The following is a 21,043-nucleotide window of genomic DNA, read 5'->3' as shown; positions in this document are numbered from 1 at the left end:
AACTTTTCCACAATGCTTAGTCAGCACACAACAATTAAACGGGGCAGGGTGCGGAATCCGGATCCACTGGGGCCAAACTCACAAATTCACTGCTAAGGTTTCAAAGCCGAAGACAGATGTCTGGGACGGGGAGGGGTTCCCAATGCACTCAGCCATCAATGAAAATTGTCAGGAGAACATAATTACATGTTTACCTGCCCCGGTAGGCTTTCAACCTGCAGCGTCTTTGACCTCTGGGGAGGTTATCAGAGTTTTAATTGAACAGCTGCCTGTGAGAGCAGGCACTGCAAGAGCAGGCACTGCTCGCCCTCACCGCCCGCCGCCGGGCCGGAACGGTGCCCACGGCCGCGGGGCCAGCCCCGCTCTGGGGGGGTCCCGGGGTTATCCGCCTCCCGCCGTGGGGTCGCCGCTGATCACGAGGGGCACGGCCCCGCTTCCCGCGCCTCCCCGCCACCCACTTTCCCCTCGGAAAGGAGGCGCAGCCGCCGCCGCCACCAGCGAACCGCTCCCTGCGGGTGCCCGGGCCGCCCCCACGCCACGCCGCCTCACCTGCCGCCCGCGGCAGCGACCGCCCCTCGACCCGGCCCAGCCCCGCCGCCCCGGCCGCCTCCTCACCCGCGGTGTCCCCGCCCAAGGCGGGCGGTGACGGGGCGGTGACGGGGCGGGCGGCCCGTCGGAGGCGGCTGCGGCGCATGCCCGGGCCGGGCGAACGGCATTGTGGAGGGGGCAGTTCCCGGGGCCCGGGGTACCTTCAAGGCGAGCGTTCTGCTGGGGTATTTGGTGCTAACCCTCCACCCCGTCCTGCCCAGGGGTATTCAGTGCACATCCTCCACCCGGTCCCAGCCACCCCCGCTCCCACCGCAGTCTGGCGGGTGGCCCTCACGGCTTTGTCCCCGGTTTCCTGGACCTTTCTGCTTCTCATTGCCCACCCGCAGCTCCTCATCTGCCCCCCAGATCTCCTCCAGCCTCCATAGAATCATGGAATCATGAGGGTTTGAAGAGACCCTCAAGATCATCCAGTCCAACCCCCAGCCACTGTACTACTACTGTGATACCACTGTAACCCCATAACCACTAAACCATATCATCCAGTGCCAGAATCAGGTGCCTTTTGAGCACCTCCAGAGATGGTGACTCCGCCATCTCCCTGGGCCGTCTATTCCAATGCCTGACTACCCTAACAGTCATTATTATTTTTTTTTCTTCAGGAAAGCTTTTCATACTGCCTCTCACAGTATCCTTCTGGACAAAATGTCCAGCATGCAGCTCAAGAACCATGTTACGTGATGGGTGAGCAATTGGCTCACAGCTTGGGTGCAAAGACTTATAGTGAATGGGCCTGGCATCCAGTCACTAATGGGGTTCCGCAGGGCTGTATTTCTCTTCAGCATCTGCATTAACGACTTAGATGCAGCACTCAAAGGAATACTAAGTTTGCTGATGACACTAAATTGGGAGGAGCTGTTGACTCCCTCGAGGGCAGAGAGGCCCTGCAGAGAGACGTCGACGAATTAGGGAGATGGTTCCCTCCCACTCATAATATACATGCTAAAGCAGAAGGCAGCCATCTGTATGATGAGTACATGGCTCCAAATCCACCAGGAAAACCTGGCAGATTGAAGGCACCTGCATCCTTACTGGAGGAAGACTCCTTCCCACTGGGGAAACTATGACAGCAGTGGCAGGTCACGTTCACATGTTGGGGTTTGGTAAGGTCAGGCTTCACCAGAGCAAACCAGAGACCATTAGAGCTTGAATAAACCACCAAGAGCATGATGAGCCTGGTACAAGAGGTTGAATCGCCTAAGCAGGTGGACACCTGTGCGTACAGCACCTTTGCTTGACCCAGCCTCTCCCAAAGTCAACAGGTCTTTTGTCATTCACCTCACTGAGATTTTGTGTTTCTCATGGGAACCTTCTATTCCTATGCCCACATAGTGCTCCCAGTCAATGGGAAGGACCGATAGCAGTTTGGTAGCATCTTTCGCATTAGCTAGTGTTTGTATGCATAACTAAATGCTCCTAGAGAGACAGGATTGCTAAACATGCGTGCAGGAATTTAATATAAAAGTTTAACTGTTGAAAAGTTTGCTCCTGAAAAGCTGATAGTCATTTGGGAGAACTCAGATTTAATAGCTTACTACTCCTTCCTCCAGCCTCTTTTTTCTGCCTTGCAGATTTTGTAGCTAATGATCTGAGGAATTTGCTTGTGTTACAAGAGATACACATGAGAACTGAGGCTTTTCAGAAATGCTCATTGCTACTCAAAATTAACTTTGTTACAGTGTCTATGAATTTTAGCGTTGAGCTCCCATGGACTGACAAGACAAATGTTAGGCTTCTGAGATTTGTTTTCCAGAGTTTGTTCAAGAACTATTACACTAATGAAATCCATTGCAAGAGATCCCATCTACTCTGTTTCTCATTACATTTGTGAGTTATACTCCAGTCCTAGAGAGATTACAGAATGCTGGACCCGCATCCCCATAACTAGAGCAACAGTACAAAATAATCATTATCATCACCATTTTCGTTAACATTTCTTGGAATAAAAAGTCACTATTTCAACAATGTTTAGAGATCTCTATTAATCTTCCCAAAGCATTTGTGAGTAGAAATCTTGACTAAGAATATGCTTGCATATTCACATAAATGTCATCTGCAGTGCTACTTTTCCTCCTTGTTATGAAATATTTAATGAACCAGTCAAAAGCCAGACATTACAGTAATTTGAATTAAGTGGCCAGTCACGTATCACAGACGATGAATGGCCAAAGACACAGACATAATCGTTCAAGAAAAAAAAGAACACCCATAAGCTGAAATGTGTTTCTATGAAATATTCATAGGATTGCGGTGATTTATTGTCATGTCTGCTTCAGAATAATCTGCAACGGGAAAAGAGCATAATCTGATAAACTTTTCATGCAAAACAGTTCATTTGTTATTCCTGGAGTAAAAAGTTTGTAGACCCACATCTGTTTAAGTCTATCGCCTGTAAGGGGTAGGGATGTGTTTTCCTTAATGCAAGGTTTTACAGGGGATACCTAGTGGAAGCAGTGTGAATGTGCTGATGACAGACCCAGTCCCTTCAGGTGGCCAGACACAGGTGCCTAGTGCGATTTTAGACAGTTTGGGTTGCCCAAGATGTCTGCACAAGGCTGGTAGATACAACATGAGACCTATAAGACACTGCCTGGCCCAAACTTGAGCTTCAACATGGTACCACACATCACTTCTGATGTGACTTTTGAGGGAATAAGTCAGCTTTTAGAGAAATAGGCAGAGGATGGGCTCACAATTAGGAGCTGGAACAGTTGAGCCACCTTTTACAGTTCAATACACAGAGCTGTATTGCCAACCTGAAGCAAACATTGAAATATTTCCAACTCATACATCCTCTCCTCACATCACCTTCTGCACTTGGGTTATAGCTCTCTTTGTGTGTGCAGCCTCTTTGGATGAGAAAATATCAGAGGGATCAGTCCTGGAAGCTCACTTCATCCAGCAGAGCCGCTGATGTGCCTGCTTATGAACACCAACACACTGGACTGCAGCACTCCGAGCCTTGCCCAGCTGAAGTCAACTAAATCCACCAGTTTCTTTGTTATGTCTTTCTGTGTGATGTTACCTCAGCTTTTTTGGCTGTTTACCTAATGCCTCTGCTCTCCCTTAGTTTTCAGTGCCTCTGTGTGTGCTGCATATATTGTGGAAACCTGTGCTCTTAACCTTTCTACACTAGGACAGACGGAAGGATCTACACAAGTTGTTAGTAGGATCTTGCTGGGATTTAGCCACCCAGATATGGTCTGCCTATGGTGTAGTCACAGCTCAGCAGAGCTTGTGGGCCAACTAGCCGTTATGTAAAGCTGGATGGGCACCAGTGATTCAAGTAATAAGGGACATCCATGGAGTGTTCTACTGCCTGATAATCCTGCCAAGGAACACTGTTTCAGACAGAAACATCAGTGAAGCCATTTGAGACTGAAGGCATCATGTAACTCTCTGCACACCTGCTCAGCGTAATGCTAAACACGGGCAGCAGAGAGAGCTGAACGAGGGACTTTGAAAGTGCTACATGCCTCAAAACTCTCTTACAAATTCATGTAATTCACTAAAGAAATTATACATATTCATATCATTCTACCTCAGGACTATGAATTTGTGTGGAGGGGATAAACATTTTCTTGCCTCTGAAGAGCAAGATTTCATTAAACTGTCTCTCTTTTGGAAAAAGCAAGCAGTGACCCCAATCTCTGCAGTACCTGGCAGCCAGTAATAGCTGTTTCATGATCAGTATCTGCCCCTGGTAGCAATTTTTCACATGCTGATGTCAAACACATGCAGGAGTAAAAAAAGAAATAAATCTGCTGCTGAGCAACGCTGCCAGTGAAATGACTGTGCCTACGAGGTGGTGAGGGCACTTGGTGTGCTGAAAGGGCTGCTCTAATCCCAATGTTTTACTCCTCCAGCCCAAAGGTGGGTAATTACCAGTGTTGCCAAGGAAGGTTAAGGCTTGCTTTCTCTTGTTGCAGGTAAAATGAGGTGAAATGAGTACATGTGCTGTTGAACAGGTAAGCAAACATAACTATTCTGTACAAAGTGATATCAAAAAACCTTTTAAAGATGCCACTTAAAGCTATCCACTAGTTTCATGGTGGTATTAAGAGAATAAAAAGACTTCCCAGTCCCACAACCAGGGCACCAATCCCTGCTTCTGCCACTAGCAATCAGATCCCACTGACTGCAGAAGTGAGCAGCATGTGGCAATCTGCACTAGCACAACTGCAAAGTAACAGAGAGGGGGGCTCTTTCCTAGCTCCTTGTGGTGTGGCAACAGCTTCTGCTTGGTTTTGTGGTGGTCTGCTTAGTTTGGAATGCAGGACAGTTAGCTAAGCAAACACTCTACTTATTTAGCCATTCATTTATTTAACAACATGGTACAGGCAAACTATTAAGGAATAAAGAATTTTTCCTTGTAACAGGAATGTAGAGAGATTCATATATGGACTTGAAGTAGATGTTCCTCTTAAATACAGAAAAAGGCTTGCGCTAATCTAATACCATGACTAAATTCAAACCTCCACAATACAAAGAAGGAATAGGTAGTAACTAGTGACAATGAATAAAAAAGACAGGAAAATGGAAAAATCCAGTGACAGTCAGCATCAATAGATGTGCCAAAAGCTCCCTTGTATGACAAAGTGACTGTCTCATGAAATATTAGCAACTATCCAAAACTGGGAAAGTGTGAAAATCTTGTTGCTGTATAAATTATCTGAGACACTCCTGCCAATTATAGACTTGCTGTGAGGAAGAGAGACATTGGTAATCATGACAGCGACTGTGTTCAAGTGTCATGTGAATATTCTCAGGCAATTATTCAAATCAATCATTTCTTGTCCTGGTAGGAAAGATTCATCACTTTCAGTACCTCATGTCATTCAGTGACTGAATTGATGGAGCTCTGCTATTTCTGGTGTTCTGTAATCTGCCTGTTTAAGATGACAACACTGTCATGCATTTAACTGCTGAGGTGGAGAGCTGTCCAGCAAAACCATGAGAAAGATTACACAGGTCATAAGAGACCAGTTCCATTCAGCACTGAGCAATGTCCAACCCAGAGGCGTTTTTGGAAGTGGCAAGAGTGATGCTGGCCATTTCCACTGGCAGGGCATGAGACGGCATTGAACGCGGGGGGAATGAGATCCGTTTAATCACTCTTCTTCCACACAGGATGGTTATAAGACCTGCTAACCATATCTTGTCATTACAAACCCTCCAACTTCAGTGTCTGGTGTCCCTGTCATTGAGAATGACTCCCATATTCAATGACATTTCTCCCTCTTGGTGGTCTGACTCAGCTTTCCCAGCCCTGTTTGTGCTGACCTACCCTTTTACACCTGCTGTTTTCCATAAAGAGGGGCTCCTATCACCACAACTTCTTTCATTCTTGGATCCTTGCTGGCAGGAATGCCTCTAACATGGGACTGTGTCCTGCTTCCATGAGAATTACCATGGGTAAGAGACATGACTAAAAATGTGCAAGGTATCTGTGTATTCACCCAGCTGTTACAACCCAAACCATGGTTACATAAATCTGGATCTTTGTTTTGGCCTGATACAGCTGGTCTTACATTCTTATTTATATATAATGAAACATAATTTATCAGTTCACTTTTTTTTTTCATATTATGCCCCATCTATTTTTTCTGCCTCTTCCTGTAAACTTTGCATGTCTAAAGGCTGATTCCAGCCTGGAGTCATGAGGGAATGCATTAACGCTGTAGCTCTGCCTTTGCCAAACCTGAAGCACCTGATTTTGCAAACTAAATAAAATACCACCTACGTGTTACTGCTAAAAGTACTAGGGAGATGTATCAGCTGGGTTTCAGTACCACAAGGGTTCCCTGCTACTGTTTGAGAAACAAAACTAACATCAGCAAGGGGTAACTTGAATTAGCATTTGTTCTTTAATAAAATAACAAAACAAAGTCTCCACAGAACAGTAGTTTCCTTTTTTCTATGTGTGTTTGTAACAAAATAAAAGAGCATTTAACTCTTCAGGCTAGTGATAACAAATAAAGATGTGGTTCACCTCAGCTTTCACACGCTCTGTCTCTCTTTTCAAAGAGCTTCTTTCCTTTATTCATGAGCTCTTTGGGGACAGGATTTTTAACAGTTCTTTCTGCCAACTCGTGGTTAGCAGAATATTTGCTTTCCATTTTTTTGAAGCCTGTGTTGTGGCTCCCAAGTATCCATCTGTAACTCTCAGAAAAATATAGAGTAGCTTGCAGCTAGAATATATTTTAGGATGCCTAATTTGTCACTGGTTAGCTCAGATGCTGAAGTTTAACCTGACATCTGAAATTCACTGAGATGAGCAGTCCTTTGGAGACCCTCTCTTCAGCCACCTCTTCTGGGTCGCCCCTCTGAAATCTCGAGAGATATGGACATTGGTAGTGATCCATCACACTGGAGAGAATTTTGATCTTTTTTTGCTTTAAGAGTATTTATTCTGCAGATCAGCCTCACTCCCTGAATCCCTTCTGCACCTCTACTGAGCTATGATGCCCATCACTCACATAAGGTTTTGGGGGTGCATATCCTATTTTTAGGAAGTGATTTTGGAGCAAAGGAAAGAGTTTTATGTCTTACACCTCCATAGCAAAGGTATGAGGTCTGAACATAGAAGATAACTTTTCCTGCTTCACTTGATGCTTGAGCTGTGACAGCAGTCCAGACTTCTGCTCCTTGTACCTGCTTTTCATAAGATGCAAGCTTTGCCTCAGTGTAGCATAGCCTAACTTTTGTTACCTGCATTTAGTGACGCACATATATGAAAATGAGGAGGTGTTATACCTCCTTCCAAGACTGCAGCTTTTCACTGGCTGCAGCTGAGAGCTGTGTCCATCCTAAAAAACAATGGGAAACATCAAACCTAGTGCTAAGAAATCCTTGCTTTTCATCTCAGTCTTCCTTCTGACAAATTACTTTAATTTTCAGCAATTTATTTCTTGTTCTCATGCAAGCACAAACACCGTGGTTCCAAAGTGTGAGTAGGGGTGAGTTACAGATAATTCCGCTGCTCCACAATCCCTGCTGCCCACTGCCTGGGGAAGTGATGATGGTCCCACCCTTCTCTCAGCATTCTTCCAGCAGGTCCCATCCACAGAGGGGGCTGCACATGCTGGCTCCAACCTGAAAGGCTTCAGATCTTTCTTCTCAGATGCCCAAAGGTACCATGAAAAAATGCTCTCTATATCTCCTCTTCTGAGGGCTGGATCATGACTCAGAAGGGAAACTGGCTGTCTCAGTTTTCTAGATGATCCTGATCCAGGCCAGCCAGAAGACAAGCATGCCCACTGCCAAGTATGTTCCTATGAGCTCAATTTTTAACTAACACAGCAAAATAAATGAAAACAAGACAAAGAATAATGCTCCACTTCTCTGGGAACACAGGGCCTCAAGGATGTAACATGAGTTGAGCATCTGTCTGTTTGCTGGAGAATTTATACATAGGATGGAAGGGAAGTCTCCAGGGTGACAGCAGACAGGTACTCTTTTTTTCTGGTTCTTTTTTCTTTATTTCTTTTTCTTTTTTCTTTTTTTTTCTTCTTTTTTTGGTTATATCTGAAAACATATAACATTTTTCTATGTATTTTGGGCAGGGAATTTGGCTCCTTGCATTCATGTCACAGAAAGGCAGTGCATCTCTCAGACAGCATCATTTCTCTATTTGCTCAAAGCACCACTGTTTGTGAGTGTGCCCCAACTCTCCCCTCACGCACTTTGTGCTGACAGAAAAATCATCTCCATCTGAAGCTGCTCCATCTCCCTGCAGCTACAGCCCCCTGTGAACTGCAGCAGCCTTCCCCCTGCTCCCTCACTTACAGATGACACATCCCATCTCATTTATATTATTAAAATTATTTCCGTGGGGTCACCTTCTGCTTCATGCCTGAGATGATATAGAAAATTAAGCTCTTCCTTTTGTACCGCTTGGATTTAAATTGTAGATTTGAAACTTGTCCTCACTTCTCAATCCTTTAATTTTCCACAGACATCACCACTGCAGTGGCAACTCCTAGTGACTGCATTAGATGTTCAAAAAAAAGAAATCACAGGCGCATCGACTCATATGATGTTATGATGAGTGAGGTGGATAATAACAAACATGCAGTACTTCAGTCACCCACTGGGTCTCTTTCCATTTTCTTCACAGAAAACCTAAGCAACCTGCTGTGTGGAGTATGAAAAAGGTTGTATCAAAAGAACATCTGCACATTAGCATAGTGATTAGCTTATGGAGTAGCACCCAGTGGTGAAAGAGCTTTTATCTTCTTTTCCACACACAAAAATGATGTGTCATGTGAAGGAATGCTTTACACTGAAGTCAGACCTGACGTCTGTTGTGAATTCTCAAATATTTAATCAAAAATAGTTCCTTTCAGATAAGTTTGGCAAAAGGCATTTGGACTGTTTCAGGTAAAGTGCTGGACTTTTTTAGGAAGTGTAATTGCAATTACTGTGTTTCACAGGCAAGAATGCTGCCAGGAATTCTTGATATGGGAGGCAGACTATACAGTAAATATGCAAACCAATACTCTGGAAATTGCTTCTTTCACTTAAGCTTTATTTAAATGTGTGAATTGTTTGCAGCTTTCTGGTATTTCCCAGTCTTTACCATTGTCTTTCTTTATCATCAACCTGAAAGAAGCTGCTGCCATATGGAGAGCTGGAGCAGCCAAGAGTTATGTTAACCAGCAATGCATCATTCAAAGCATTTAGAAGCTGCCAGCCCTCATGGTCCCAGACCAAAGCTAACCTTTGTAGTAGCACTTTTAGGTTTTCTTGCTTCTTTTTCCAAGTCAGTTGGTGTTGGTTTTCTCCTGTGAAGAATGGCAGATAAGATGACCTGAGGGGTTACTCCTGATGGCAATTTCTGTGCTAACCCAGATGAGGCTGGCATCCTCAATTACATTCAGTTTAAGGGACAGAATAATCCTCTGCACTTCTTCACTGTGCTTGGTGCAGATGTGATAGGTCTTACCTGAGTACTGGAGCAAGGATGGAGGAAAGGAGGAGTTTTTGCTCTTTCTTGGAGTGAATGACTGAACTATTCCACAGAGAAGGCTATGCAATAAAAATTAATCCAACTCTTTCATAGTGGCTAGTGACTAAATACACAACTGTTTAAAGAAGCACCAGGCCATCTATTCAGCCTTCCTTGCAGCATATCCTTCTACCCAGAGCAGACTCCAGAATGTGGCTGGGGAGTGAGATGGGACAGAGATGGTAGAAAGCTATTGGTTTAGCATTTTTGTCCCAGGGCTGTGATAGAAATCTTTAGTAAGTAAAGCCCAGGCATGAAAATCACATTGTAGCTTGAAAACAAAGTCCAGTTTTGAGTGGAAATTCATCCCCGTTAGTGGTCTCAAGGCCAAAGTATGCAAAGAGACTCTGTAAGTCCTATTTTCGAGGTGTTAGCTGCACACAGATCCCTCTGCTACTTCCTGTGGGTGAAATGAATCGAGAGCACAAGCACAAGCTCATGTCACAGAGCAGTGCTGTAGGTCATGTTTGAAGATGACTTTACCACTTCTGAAGTCAAAGATTAGCGAAAGAAAATCTGACTGGAGAAGAGACACTGAGTGCTGACACATTATGAGAGTTTGGGAGTGAAAGGGCTCTGGGTTCTTGTAATAATCTAAGTGTTATAAAATTAAAATTGCAAAATACCACTCTTCTATGTGGAAACCTTGAGACGTGTTCCTATCTTTGAATCTAACTTGCAATAGACTATATTCCCGTTCTTCTGTTTCTTCTTACAAGACATAGTGATATTCAGCCTAGCAAAGAAGATGCATGCAAAACTCATCTGAGTTATAAACATCTGATTCTGCTGATGGGACTGTTATAGACAAATTTATGCTACAGAACATTGTTTCAAATAGGTAACAGGTTTAATGAGTGACTATGATAGTTATAGTCCCAGTCTTTCAGCTGTGGCTTTGGTTCTAGAATCATTAACTCCTGGTAGGATTACCCACCAAAGTGGTCTTAGTTCTCTAGTCACCACAAAATCTCCTCATGGACACAGTCTTCCTGTGGAATAAGGAATGGAATAAAGAATCTGAGACCAGGCAATCTCAGACAATAATGCCCCCTACTGATATTTGAACATTTCCAGGAGAAAGAGATGTCTCAAACAGCCAGCAAAGGCAACAAGGCTGATAGAAGCAGCAAGAACCCATGAAAGGAGCACAGGCAGACAGCTTGATGCTCCAGTGAATTAAATGACTGTGTACATGGAGGAAAGCAACTGCTCGGAAAAATCAGATTTTGAAAAATCAGATTTTGAGGAAAAATCAGATTTTGAGAAAAAATCAGATTTTGAAGACCTTGTATTTTAGGGGGAAGGAGCTTCGGTAGCTGAAAGTTAAACTTTCGTCATTTCAACTGCCACAGAAGCCCATGGATTGTCCCATGCAGGCCAAGGGAACTGTGGGCATGGACTGCTGCAGGGCATCATGATCACAGCTCACACCGGAACGCTCGCAGACACATATCATGGGAGATATTACAGACCATGGTCACCTTGCTTGCAGGGAAATCAAGCCAAGACAGCAGTGACATGACTAAGGTGTAATCATGTATGGGTAGGCAAATGACTCCCTTTCTAATTAGGGGTTATCTAATGCCTGAGTCCTATTACCACCCTGGCAATTATAGCCCTTTACAGCCAAGTGCTGACAGTAATTTCATTGCCTATATACCACTACTCGTAACAGCTTTACTGAAATTTGGTGTCTGGAACTTGGGTTACTCCATGTTATATTCCGTTATTATCTATAGAACAAGTATTTCAAGTCCTTCCAAGGAAAAATGTTTTATGTTTTATACACAGTATCTGTTGCTTAGGAATTACAAACCTGCCTTTTTAAAATTAAAATAAAGCTCAAATATTTGAGCAAAAAAAGACTGCTGTTTAGTTCCTTCTCTTCCCAGAAGCAAGGCCAGCTATCCTGTTACATCCACTGAGGGCCAGCCTCAGCTTGAAAGAGCTCCTGTAAACTGCCTGTGAAATGCAATTGATTGTGTGGCTTAGTGGAAGTTGCCATACTTCCATTCATGTGCCTTGAGAAAGCCTTAAATGATTCTAGGAGCCACATCTGTGCAAAAAGCACAAGGATGAGTATGTATCCATGCTCATGGAGGGGGGAACAGCCTCCTCACTTCCACAGGAAAGCTGCTTGTTCTCTGGTGACCAGGACAAGGAAAGTGGGTTGATACAGTCCTGTGGACTGGGAGGCTCAGGGCAAGAGATGACACCTGGCTCAAGTCCTACCCTTAGGTGAGTAACTTCCTGCTGTAGACACAGCCTGTGTTTCCAAACAGCTTCTTCCTGCCCATAGATTTGCTGGTAGAGCCAGGATACTGCCTGTTAAGTTTGCTGTAGCAGCCTGTCAGCATCAGACGAAGACAGTGTTTGCAAAAATAACAAGACACCTTAAGAAATCTGAAAAGTGAAGTTGGATTTTACTGTTACCACTACCCTAAAAACACTGTATATCAGTGTGCCCTTGGGAATGCATTCAGACAGTGAAATCCAGTTTTAACTGTGAAGTTAAAACCCTAGTGCTTTTATCACTAGGATTTATGTCAGCAAAATATCATGGAAAGTGTATTCAAGTGGTTATTATGCACCCATCATTCCACTCTGATCAGGCCACATGAAGTTGTATCTGGCACCTCGTATGCAAAGGAAATCTGCTTTTGATGGAAACTAATGTATGGTTAGTTTGCTACATTAGCATGTGATAATTAGTACATAGGGCTTATAATGTATTACAACTATATCTTAGTATGCATGCATGCAAATACACATATAATACATCAGTCAGTTAAATGCAAGCATCTCTAGGACAGAAGGTGATCTAAACAAATCTAAGCAGAAGTTTTGGACACAGAATGAGGACTGCATAATGAGTGCCCAGATTTACAGTCCAATAACACATTATCTATTCCTCTCCACACCCTGAACCGTGTGCATATATTAAAATCTCTAATCTGTCTGCTTTTATATTCCTGAATATATTAGGACTTTCTGGGGTTCTTTCTTTTTAAATTGCACAATCCAGGGTCAATTAAATGGTTGCAGCTTGAAGATGTGCACTGTGGCCGTGGCAGAGCAGGACGCCTCATCGCTCTCAGTTTTGTGCATCCGTAACCATGGCGACTTTGTGGCTGCAGCTTTCCCCAGACTTGGTGTAACCTGGGGTGGGTAAAAGCATGCTTCTCCATCTAGTGCGGATGTCACGTACAGGATCTCTTAGGATACATTTTTAATTACTATGTTCTCTTAATTACTCCTTTTGATTTCCCTGGTGAATTGCCTTTCTCGAGTTTCAGTGACTCATTGTGAAATGAAGTGATATCTGCAGCGTCTTCAGTCAGGAAAATTCATCCCAGACCTCTGCACCTTCTCAAGGGCAACACTTACCTGAAAAACAACACGACCTGGTGCTTTGTACTTGCGGCTACAGACCAGACATGGTGTTTTACAAGTGCAGATTCCCTTCCCTTAGCTGCTGGCCTTGCCAAACCCTGCTGGAGAGTGTGGCCATGCTGTCTGAAGTGGCCTTCGAAAGCAGCCCTGCTTTGGCTGCCTGCAGGTTGCCCACAACGTGGGCTCCCCATAGCATCTCATCTCATCTCATCTCAGGGAGGTGAAAGGATAACATGATGGTGACCCCAGCGGAAGTGCAAAGGCAAGATGTGTTGGGCTGCAAGGAGAAGGGAGGGTATCATCACCCTCTTGACTATTTAATCCCCTCCACGGCTGTCAGACGTTTGCAGAGATAGACTCTTGTGCCTGTGGGACATGGTACCATAGAAAAGGTGTCTTGGTTGCGCTTGGGGGGAAGCTGTGGGGTGGCCAGCACACGCATCCCACTTTCTGGGAGCTACAGGCAGCATCAGTCTATAAGTCTTCAGTGTGTAAATCTTGCCAGCCCCTGCTGAGAGGTGACTTAGCCAGACAGTGTCCCCTGTCACCACACTCCTTTTTGATTGCTCTGCTACAGCACATTGTGCTGGGACCAGACAACTCTGAATTTAGCCATTTCTTTGATAGGTACATTGCTAAGATCCGTAATTTATCCCTTTAGAAGCAATCACTTCTCCTGATGAGTTAAAGCAACCCCTGGACAGAGGTCCAGACAGCACAAGCCCTGAGCCCCACGCAGGTGGTACGGACCATACACACGTTTTAGAGCCACACAGCATAGGACTGAGCTACAACAGCTGGGGAGAGGCTGTGGCAGACTGGAGGGGTGTTTTTCTCCCGGTATACCTGGGGAGCTTGCTCTCAACTTGGCCTTCATAAACTGGGAAGTTACCTTACACCCTGGATTAATCAGCATTTTACAGAGCATCCATATATTCTTCCACTTAAACGACACTAAACACAAGCAGTTACCGCACTATTTATTTCTTTTTACCTGGGCAATAGTGTATCTTCTTTTCATGAAGTCATCCTTTGCTTAGCCTTCAGTATAAATAGCTGAGCAGTTGAGGTGCGTTATTTATCACTGTCAGATGTTTAGCACATGAAATAGAGCGGCGGACAGCAATCGGATCACTCCTCACCTTTATGAGCAGGCTTGGATGGAATGAGGGGGATTTATGGTTAAAAGCTGTGCCACGGAAAGAAAACATAGTACTTTTTAATTAAGGACAAGCAGTTGAAGACCAGTACCACTGTATTTCTGACAGAGGGCAGCATTGAGTTTTATATCGTATAAAATAAAAAACCAACAAAACAATTCTTGGCTTTCTAGTTATTGCGCAGTTCAGAAAGAAGAAGGGAAAATGGTTTTTGATCATGACAGAAGCGACAATTATATTGCTATTTGCAACTAGTGATGCTCAAAATATTCTAGGTATAGATGACCATGAAGCAGGGCTGCCACCATGGTCAGAGAGGGGGAAATATTTACAATACAAAGTACGAGTCAGCCGAACATTGCTTAATTGTGCTTTCTGCAAAAACTTGGCAACCCCTCACTGACTATCAGCCTTGTGGAGGTAATGTGAGGACTTGTTTGCAAGAGACTAACCATCTCCTGCCCAACTCCTGTACTGCCCCAGCCCACTGATCCACTCCTGCAGCCTCCTCTGCCTCTGCTTGGAGCCACAAGAGTAAGCTGCAGTTACACTCACAGACGGCCTCACATTTGGAGCAGATGTGGCAGCAGCAAGCATTTGGATGAGAGAAGTGGCATGACCGGCTGGCAGGAGCATCTGTGCGTGCTGTCATCCTTCTCCAGGATTTCTTGCTGGCCTTCTCCTTTCCCCAGCAGCTCTTTTACCCCTCTTTTAACAGCATCCTTCCCCCTTGCACCAGCCCCTGTAAGCATTCATGTTGTGCTCCTAGCAGTTTTCCCTCTAACTAGTAGTCCAGCTCATCGCTATTTGCTAACCAGTCACCCATGACCACCCAGCCCTCTCTTCCTGTCGCATCCACAAAATCTTCACAGGTATGATACCCACGTCTCGGGCTGCTGCATAAATAGCGTTGCTAGCATGGGATGTGCTGTACCACCACTGCTGTCCCCTGTGTCCCTCAGTGACTTTCAGGAGATAGTTGTGCAGAGCTTTGGGCCTACCTGGCAGCCACCCTGCCACTGTGCCTGGCAAGCAGAGAGCAAATTGCAAAGAACCAGAACCAGAACCCAGTTCTGTTTATGCTTCCCCATCAAAAATGTCTGTTTTCATGATCAGAAATTTCCATGGGAAAGTTTTTCCCCTTGAAAGAAATGTTCATAATGTTTGCAAAATGTTTGCAAAATGTTTGCTCTGCTGTGACCCATTCTTTGCCTATCACTTACATTTTTTAACGAACTAATACTTCTAACTAAACTTTCCTTTTAAAGCTGTCTATTTTTTGAGAATATTTTGGTGGAGGGAGTGCAGGGTTGGGATTTTTTACTCACAGCTTCACGGAAAATTCTGCTTCCTGGACTGCCTCTTGTCAGGGCTGTGCTGCTCCTCCTTTACCCAAGGCCATGGAAGTCTCCAGAATGAAATACTACCTGGACGGCTTTGTAAGGGAAATGTGTCCCGTGACTCCCTGCTGGTTTTCCCCTCTTTGGGGGGACTATGAAAAGGCAGGATCTGGGGAATACTGAGAAATTGTCTGGGGAGCCATCAGCTCCTGCTGCAGACAGTGGTCTCGTGAACCAGCTTTGGACTCGAGTCCCTTTCTCAATAAAAGACTCCATTCCCTTCTGATTTTTAATAGAAGCAGAGAGCTATGAGGGCATCCCCACAACTGCAGCAGGAGGGAGTGCTGCTGAATGGCACCCTGGGCAAATGGCTGGCCTCAAACAGTTTTGAATGGAGGACTTATTTGGTGCAATATTTATGATGGGATAGACATTGTCTCTCCCTCTCTGTTCTCTGTTAGAAACACATGTTTTCTTTTCCCTGCCAGCAAGGAATCAATTCCTTTAATTCCTGAGCAATGTAACTTATGATTAGGAACAGTCCTTGACTTGGGAGTTTACAGTAAAGGCTGTGTCTAAATTTCTTGTGTTCCCAGCCTGTTGCATCCCTGGGCTCTGGCTGCACTTCTGTTTGTAACAGAAAGGAGGCAATTCCTATATGAAATTGCTAGAAGAGTGAGTGCACCATGAAACTTGCCCACATAGGAGGCATTTTCCAGTAAATGTGGTTGTTTCCCAAAAATGGCGGGTGTGCGTGTGGGGTGTGCATGTGTTATCTGCTGCAATGCCATCTCCCTGTAGGCATTTTCATTATAACTTTGGGAAAGAACTGCTGCATATTCCATCTTTGCCCTGTCTCATTGATATTCATTCCTTCCCTAGTGGGCTTAATGTTGCTGTCTGCACAGGGAAAAAAAAATAAAATAACAAGACGTAGAAATAATAGAAGAAGGAGGTGATTCTTTTTAAACCTTTCTTGCAAGTGAAGACAAGGATTCATTTGTCCCGAGCCTTTGTTCCGGGAGCCCTCGGCACAGCAGTCGCCGGAGCAGGTAACAGGAACAAGGTAGGTGGTTGGAAATATTCAAATACCTTGGAACACATCTATAAATCATGTCAGCACTTTTCTCTGCAGGAGCTGAAGAGTAGGAGGGAATAGGGATGAGAACAGCGAGCAGATCAAACAAGCAACCTTCAGAGGAGACATCAGCCCCACAGTGATCGTTGGCGTGATGTGAGTGTCTTTGAGGGTCCCTGTAGGTAGTTTTGTTTGTCTAAAATAGGGCTGACCCTAACTAAATATTTATGTGCCTCTTGAGTGGCTTCAAAAATATTTAAGGGTCTTTGCTCCTGTAGACTGAAAGTTTTCAGTGGAGCACAAGTCCTGTTGACTTGCAAGATGATATGAGCACCCATGTCACTCAGCTGCTTTTGGAAATACTCCCCACAGGCAGGCTGATGGATACTGTCCAGCTGTCCCAGCAGGCAGAAGTTGTGCAACCCCTCCAGGGCAAAGGATATTTGGACAATGAAAGGGAAATGAGGATATTCCTGCCTCACCCAGCCCTGATTGCCTTAGGAAGGATGTAAGTGTCTGTATAGCTTTACCTGTAGGCCAAATAGGACCTGATCAGGCCAGGGTCTGTGGAGGGAAGCTCAGATAAGTTGTCAGGTCTCATATGCTGGGAGTGGGGGTCCTGGGGCCACTCATGGCTCCTCTGCCATAGGCTGGGTCCAGGCAGTGCAGTCGCTCCCCATCCCTGGTACCCATCATGCCATGTAGCCAGACGCCTAACGTGGGCACTGCTGACTGTCTGTGGAGCTGTTGGCGAGTCACTATGGGGGGAGAGGTTGCTGTGCCCCCTTTCTGACTCCTTGTGCCCATTGTCTCCCTTTCATCCCCTGCACATTGCCAGTTACTGCCTTTCTGCTCTAATTTCTGCCAGATCTCACTCCACATCTGGTCACCCCTTGTGGCCCAAGGTGTGTCACTGGCTGCCATTGCTGTTCCTTTGGTCACTGCCCATCCCAAAGGGACCTTGAGCAAATGTGTGCTCAGAGCAACAGTGTGGCCAGCAGGAGCAGGGAAGTGATCCTTCCCCTGTACTCTGCATTGGTGAGGCCACACCTTGAGTATTGTGTTCAGCTCTGGGCCCCTCAGTTCAGGAAGGACATTGAGGTGCTGGAGCGGGTCCAGAGAAGAGCAACGAGACTGGTGAAGGGACTTGAGCACAAGTCCTATGAGGAGAGGCTGAGGGAGCTGGGGTTGTTTAGTCTGGAGAAGAGAAGGCTTAGAGGCGACCTCATCACTCTCTTCAACTACCTGAAGGGAGGTTATAGCCAGGCGGGGGTTGGTCTCTTCTCCCGAGCAACCAACAATAGGACAAGGGGACATGGGCTCAAGCTCTGCCAGGGGAGGTTTAGGTTAGATGTTAGGAAGAAATTCTTTACAGAGAGGGTTATCAGGCATTGGAACGGCCTACCCAGAGAGGTGGTGGATTCACCATCCCTGGAGGTTTTTAAAAAGAGATTGGACGTGGCCCTTAGTGCCATGATATAGTAATTGGAGTTGGATCAGGGGTTGGACTTGATGATCTTGGAGGTCTCTTCCAACCCTACCTATTCTATGATTCTATGATTCTATGATTCTATGATATTTTGGCTGTAGCTGCCAATAGTTTGCCTACTTTGAAAGCAAAGGGATCTTTGGAGGTGGAAATCTTTGCAGGTCCACTGCTTTCACCTATAGACCACAGTATTTGTTCAGAGGTGCATGACAGATTTTATTGGTCTGGTTTTATGGGCTTTTAACTACTATGCTTCATTTGTGCCTTCACTTCCCCTGTCTGCCTCTCTCTAAATGCATGTCTGCTGCGTGGATTCAAAAGCTGTTGAAGTTAATCTTAGCCACACCATCTCCTTATGTGCCTTTACTACTCTAGCTCAAGACCAACTTAGGACAGCTTAAATTTGAACCTGCTTGCATTTGTCCCCAGAAAGAGAGCAGATAGCCCCCTGTTATCCTTTGGGCTATGCAGGAACAGAAAGATCAAAGTCATCAAGAGTTCAACCAAGCATAAAATTGTGTCCATGGCACTACCATGCTGCTGCCTGTCAGATGCATGAGGACTGAGATTTCAGAGACCAAACCCAGCAAGTCTGTTTATAATCTGTGAAAATCCAGAAGTTTATGTTGTTTCAAGCTTAACCTTAACCTACCAAATTTTATATTTTGGATGGAAAGAAACCTTTTAAAGGTAGCAAATGTTAGCAGTTTTGTTGCCAGCATTCTTTAATGACCTGCAGCATTCCAGATATCATTTTTACTACATCAAATGCTAGCAAGCACCAATGATCCCATTTCACAGAATAAAACACAAATTTTAAAGAGCAGCAAACATGCAGCCTTTTGAGCTGCTGTGCTAGATTAAGCCTCTTGTAAGTCTCAAACAAACAAATAAAAAAAAAGATACTTTCCTGTTTTGTATCTTATATCTCACCTCAGGATAACTGAGGCATTTACTGAGTGCTGATAATGTACTGTGTGGTTGTAGTAGCAAGCAAAACAAACTGGACCACAGAGGAGCTGTAACATCAGAGGAGAGCAAAACAGCACCATCGAGCAGATAATTCTATGCCTGGAAGAACAACTCTCCAAATTCAACACTTGGAGAATGCAGAGGCTGTGCACAGTCCACACCAGTCCAGGGCTAAGGGCACTGCACAAACCTTTAGCAGACAACAAATCACCATTTTGTGTATGAGCTACCTCCATACCAAGGTGGGAAAAGCTTTGAAGGTTCCTCCCCTGGCCAGCTTGGGCACGGGGCTGTGTGTTTCATCCTGCCTGGTATTTAAGTGATGGATGCCAGCAGAAAAATGCATAAGGGCGTTAAGCCAACTTTCTGAGAACATGCTGCTGCTTCACCCTCCCGCTAATGACAGTGATCACCTTCAGTGCAACAAACCCAGCTTTGCTTCTGCTCCAGGGTGCAGGACTTTGTCTCTGCAATCTGCTGGAACAGACGTGCCAGCATAACTGGGAGATACTTGGACACAGTATGGCTTAAGGCAGTGGAAACGATGGGAAAGAAGAAGGTAAAAGCTTCTGAGGGGAAACATCTGTTCTCTTTACCATTAACTACAAGTGGTACCTTTTTAATTATTGAGATGCTGGAGATGGCAGAGGTTGTGAATTGACTTGGTAATTATTTAGAAGAGTCCCAATTGCTGGCTAGGATTCCCATGTAGTCATTTTCTAGCTGGATATAGGGAGAAATAAACTTTTTAAGTATTTATTATTATTACAATCTGTCAATTATGAAGATTTATTCATTCCTGCTGAGCTACCTTGAGACTCGGCTTTATCACTTCACTACTGCTGTCATGACACTATTGTATATGTGAAAACGTGAAGGTAAGGCATGCTTTTTGAAGTTAGACACAATTCATCTTCCTGAGTTTTGACAGCTCCCCCTCGTACAAGATAACACCATGTAACATGCCCACCACAGCATTACGACCTGCTTTTCTCAGGTTTGATTCAGCACAGCTTCTTAAAACACACATTTGTAACATCTTTAAGCAAGTGGAAAGTGCAGTGAGACCCAGTCTTAGTGTTTTCCACAGCTTTATAGGCTGCTATATAAAACAGCCTGGTCCATTAGGCTCACGTGCTGCTGAAGTCATAGTTAAGCCCACTGAAAATGGGATTTCAGTTGGTGTAAATTCCCCATCTTGTCGAGTCAGGTCCTGAATTTAGGGCAGGTTGACCAAGATCTTTAGGAAATGTGGGGACACTGAAGTCTTGTTCAGTTCAGCTCATTTAATGCAAAAGAGGCTCAGAACAAAGCTATTGTTTTCTTGTGCAAGAGGAAGTGGTTTATGATGCCATTTCCCTCAGGATTTGTGGCTGCTCTAGAGGGAGGCTCTGGCATCTGTTGTTGACAAAGACTGAATTTCCCCTCCCCTCCCTTAATTCCCAGTTCTCCATCTGCCTGCCTATGCTGCCTCCAGAGCTGCCCCCATGCCTGTTACTTGCTTGCACTGCACCCCAGGGTGCACACCCTCTGACTGGTGGGAAACTCCAAAATTTGCTTTCATACAATTTATGAAAGACATAGCAGTTGAAGCCCCACTGCCCTACGTGCTGTAGCCAGAACCCAAAGGGTGCCAGCAGCAAACCTCGAGTGGATGGAACCTCCTCACTCCAAATCAGGGGCGAAGTACCTGGGCAGGGGACTTTCCATAAAAATGCTCTTTGCAGTCTCATCCCGAGCAACTCTGACAATCTAGGGCCATCTGCAGATTTGCCACCTCACTGCTCACCTCTTTTCCAGATCATTAAGGCATGCATTAAATACCACCAGCCTTCTTAAAGAATTTGAGAATCACTCCTACAGCTAGCTGAGAAAATGATCCCAGATCCTTATTTTCCGCCTCCATCTCTGTTTCACCATGCTTTCCCTCATGTGACGGGGTGATTTCCCAGTCACGATTATGCAAGGTGTGTTAGTTATCAGGATCCCTCA

At 45.0% G+C, this 21,043-nt stretch overlaps 1 protein-coding gene and 1 pseudogene across 8 annotated transcripts in view; one reads left to right on the top strand and one right to left on the bottom strand.

Annotated features, from left to right (window-relative positions):
- POMGNT2 (protein O-linked mannose N-acetylglucosaminyltransferase 2 (beta 1,4-)) overlaps positions 1–869 on the bottom strand; it is a 31,355-nt gene extending 30,486 nt beyond the window's left edge. For 3 of the 8 annotated variants that reach the window (XM_027675483.1, XM_027675484.1, XM_027675489.1), the window contains exon 1: positions 550–571. The gene's annotated coding sequence lies outside the window, so the exon portion shown is untranslated. The other 5 variants (XM_027675491.1, XM_027675493.1, XM_027675486.1 and 2 more) reach the window with 5 other exon arrangements.
- On the top strand, positions 143–18,072 carry LOC113964165 (annotated as a pseudogene).
- Positions 18,073–21,043: the final 2,971 nt, after the last annotated feature.

Source organism: Neopelma chrysocephalum, unplaced genomic scaffold (genome assembly GCF_003984885.1).
Source record: "Neopelma chrysocephalum unplaced genomic scaffold, ASM398488v2 Primary Assembly neopelma1_26, whole genome shotgun sequence".
In the NCBI taxonomy this organism is placed as follows: Eukaryota; Metazoa; Chordata; class Aves; order Passeriformes; family Pipridae; genus Neopelma; species Neopelma chrysocephalum.
This window is presented reverse-complemented; position numbering and strand designations above follow the sequence as displayed.